Source organism: Lycium barbarum, chromosome 10 (genome assembly GCF_019175385.1).
Source record: "Lycium barbarum isolate Lr01 chromosome 10, ASM1917538v2, whole genome shotgun sequence".
Taxonomy (NCBI): domain Eukaryota; kingdom Viridiplantae; phylum Streptophyta; class Magnoliopsida; order Solanales; family Solanaceae; genus Lycium; species Lycium barbarum.
In genome coordinates, this window is record NC_083346.1 from 82,090,844 (window position 1) to 82,095,338 (window position 4,495).

Here is a 4,495-nt window from a genome sequence, read left to right on the forward strand (position 1 = left end):
GATGTAGAATGAAACCAAGATATCGTCGATGAATACAATCACAAATAGATCTAGGAAGGGCCTGAATACGTTGTTCATCAAATCCATTAATACTGCCGGTGCATTAGTTAGCCCAAATGACATTACCTGGAACTCAAAATAACCATATCTTGTTCTGAAGGCTGTCTTAGGGATATCTTTCTCCCTAACTCTCACTTGATGATACCCGGACCTCAAATATATCTTGGAAAACCATTTGGCACCTTGTAATTGATCAAACAAGTCATCAATCCTCGAAAGAGGATATTTGTTCTTAATCGTCATCTTATTCAATTGCCGATAGTCAATGCACATTCTTAAGGAGCCATCTTTCTTTCGGACAAACAATACGGGTGCTCCCCACGGGGATGAACTAGGCCTAATAAATCCTTTCTCAAGAAAGTCTTTAAGTTGCTCCTTCAATTCTTTCAATTCTGCAGGAGTCATTCTATAAGGAGGAATAGATATAGGCTTAGTGTCTGGCAACACATCAATAGCAAAATCAATCTCCCGCTCGGGAGGGAGGCCTGGAAGCTCTTCCGGGAACACATCCGAAAATTCATTCACTATGGGAACTGACTGAAGAGTCGGCGGTTCAGCTTCTACATCTTGAACTCGCACTAGATGATAAATGCAACCTTTTGTGATCATTTTCCTTGACTTAAAATGGTATCAGAGCCAAGTATGAGTGGCTATGTTCTCATAAAATCCTAGGGTTCTGTCGAAATCCTGTTATAATCTAGTCATGTTCTTATATTGTTAACAAGTCAGGTTTACTGTTCATCTTCCTTAGAGCTTAGTAACTTTCTACTCTTGGTCCAAATACTGTTAAACATTTTTCAGTCTTAGTGTGAGGTCGCCGATTAATTTCCGGCTAAGACGTTGGCAAGCCCGAATAGACCGGTATTGCTTAAAGGCTAGGAGTGCCGCTAGGAGCCAAGGTTAGGTGTTCCCGTCCCTAAGACCACATAGATAGAAAAGGTAGACACGTTAGGGCATTAGAGAAACAAGTTAATAAGAATTAAGAAAGATAAACAGTAAGCTCTTACTAATTGTAATACAAGAACAAGTAGGATAAACATAACAGAGATAGTAGACATTCCCACATAGGATAGTATCCTCAATATATTACTCTTTTCTGAAAGGTAAAGATTTATGAAAACCCATCCATCTTTTGATAGATTGAGATTTTATAATACTTTCAAATGAGAATTTTGTTTTCAAAAACAAGATCTGTTATATTATATAAGATTCTTTGAAAAAGAAATATCATTTCAAAATTCCTTAAAAAACCCTAGAGTTCTTGAAGCATATAATAAAGGAGATCCCAATAGAAATATTACTCTAGAAGACGTTCTAGAATCTATACAAACAGCTGAACGCTTATTAAAAGCCAGTGAAGAAAATTTAGATACAGTTGAACATAGTATTGAGTGGTGTCAAAACCAACTTGATAACTTAACTGCTCAGTATTAATCATGAGTTTTGATAATATGGATGTCTTAAACAGTGTTAACATGTCAACAGAAGCTACAAGGATAGCTAAAGTTGAAAATGATTTACAAAATTGTAATATTCCAAAAGAACCATTCCGACAAATTTATAACACATGCAAGTTTGATTTTGCAAAAAACTACAATATCAAAACTTGTGAATCAACGGTTGCTATCAATAGTTCAGCAGAGACTATTAAATTATTATCAATTCATGACATAAACAGATACAAGAAAAATTCTAATTTTCTTCACATAGGACTTGTCCAAGTTGCTGTCAAACCTCTTTATAGATTTGGTCTAGACACACCTCTATGTCTCTTACTAAGAGATGACAGATTATTAAACTTTGATAATTCTTTACTAGGAGTTCTACAAAGTAACCTTGCTCATAGCCCGGTTTACTTCAACTGTATCCAAATTATTCAGTTGACATAAATGAACAGAATATATTGGATACATTAACTCTTAATATTAAAACAAGAAATATGAATAGCAAAGTTAATACAAAAGAAATAGCTGTCATATACAGAGTATATTACAGACTAATGAAAACAACATTAGCTCCAAAAGCTACAATAATGAGTCCAAAAGGAGTTACAAGGCTAACATAACAAATATCTGACTATCTGAACTGTGTCTATGAAGCCTCTAAGAGTACTGAATAATAAAACTGCCTATAAACTGAATTAACTAGATAGATGACAACGCCCCGAAGGAATTTGGGGCTCACCAGTAGCTGATACGTACACTCCTAATTAGCTGAGTCGTCAACCTGTATATCGTTGCCTGCATCGCGAGATGCAGGCCCCCAAGCAAATAAAAAGGGACATCAGTACATTTGAATTGTACTGGTATGTAAAGCAACTGAAGCAATAAAATACTGGAACTGAAACTGAAACTGATAACTGTAACTGTACTAAACAGGAAAGCAAGAAGCTGAAGTACTCCCTGTTCTGAATGAAGAATCACCTGTAAAACTGTAAATATAACTGTGGCCTGGGGCCCAAATAATGTGCACAAAAACTGTGGCCTCTGGCCCAAGCAATACGTATGCATAAACTGTGGCCTAGGGCCCAAAAGTACAGATACAGGTGTTCAACATTAACAATTTACAAAACTGAGACTGGCTATATCTGATAGCGTGATAACTGTTTCTGATTATGGGACTCTTGCAAATAACTGATTATACACTGACTGAGACTCATGTGATAATAATGCATAAGTCTATAAAGATTACGTGTTGAGTTCATGATGTTCAAAGTGACAACCATGAACGAATTCTGTAACTGCAACCTTAGAAGATAACAGTTCTATATCATATCATGAAACTAGGGCTAAACTATATTCTGAGTCAAATTGCTAACAAGTATGAAGAATGAGGCGTAGGGAGAATTATGAACATTCCCTAACGTAGATAGTTAGCCTCACATACCTTAATTCCAGCCTTTGAGCGTAATACAATGTTCGTCACCCCTTTCAACTTTGATCTATAGCAATACAAGTCAAAGGGATTCTATATTAGCAATAATATTCATGATTTGGTCATCTAAGCATTTTATCAAACACTTAGTGGGCATAAAGCTTCACAATCTCCATTAATGGTGTTTCTTCACCCAATTCCCATTCTATTACTTCTAGGTGATTCTACAATCTCAATTAGGTGTAATAACGTCATTCTTCATCACCCACATGAATACAACAATCCCAAATCAACAATCCAAAACTCTAGCATAATTCATATAATTTCCTTTATCAAACCCATTTGTTATTCTCCCAAGAATTCATCAATTCTCAACTATAAATGATTTGAGAGTAGGAATATTACCTTTTGTGAGCATCCACCACGAAATCAACTTCCAAAGTTTGATTTGTAGCTTAGAACGACGGCAAGAACTTGTACTACACTTTATCCTTCACGAGCCTTGGGATTTGAGGCCTTCAACTTGTTGGATCCTCTCCTTTCTCTCTCTAACTATCCTTTCTCTCTCTCTAAAATCTGAAAATATGAGGGAAGGAGGCTGCTAGGGTTGGACATTTCCCTTAAATATTAAGTGGAAATGGGTCTGACCCAACTTGAGTTCGGGTTGGACCAAGTCCACTGTCCAGCATGACCTTTCTGTCTTAAAACGTTCATATCTCCCTAACCAGATGTCTCCTCGAGGCCCATAATATACCGTTGGAAAGCTATTTCAATTATCTACAACTTTCATGTTATACATTTGTCCAAATTCCCAACTTATAATAGGGTTATGGCCTCCCGAAGATAGATCAGCCGAAAACGTACTTCCAATCGACGGCTCATTCGACGTTTCGTCGATCAGATCGACGAAACGTCGATCTCCTCCGTTGAATTGGCCTAATTTCCAGTGAACAATGCACATTCGACGGTTCAAAGGACGAACCGTCGATCAGATCGACGAAACGTCGATCTGCTCCGTCGAATTGATCCAATTTCCAGTGAACAATGCGCAATCGACGGTTCAAAGGACGAACCGTCGATCAGATCGACGAAACGTCGATCTTCCCGTCGAAGTCACCCATTTCCCAGCGAAGACAGGCTTCAGTAAAATGGGCATAACTTTTTGTACGTAGCTCCGTTTGGGCTGGGCGACCTATCGTTGGAAAGCTATTTCAAAGATCCACAACTTTCATCAAGGAAGGTTTCCCAAATTCTAAATATTTAAAGGGGTTATGATCATAGGAAGTAAGACCTTCCACAAACTCATTGGCAAACATGCCCTGTAGAGTGGTTTTCAACTTTGTTTTGCCCAAAGACATTTCTTATGACTTAATTAGTTTTCAAGACACTTCCGATAACCCTCATATTGGTTCCATTATATTGTCATCTTATGAGTCGAACTTTCACTCGAAGCTACGAGGTGTTACACTGGACATGTGGCAAAACAGGCCATAGATCTAATGAGTGTTGAGTCAATAATAGAAAGAAGAAGAAGATAAATATTACACCTCACAGTTCAGAA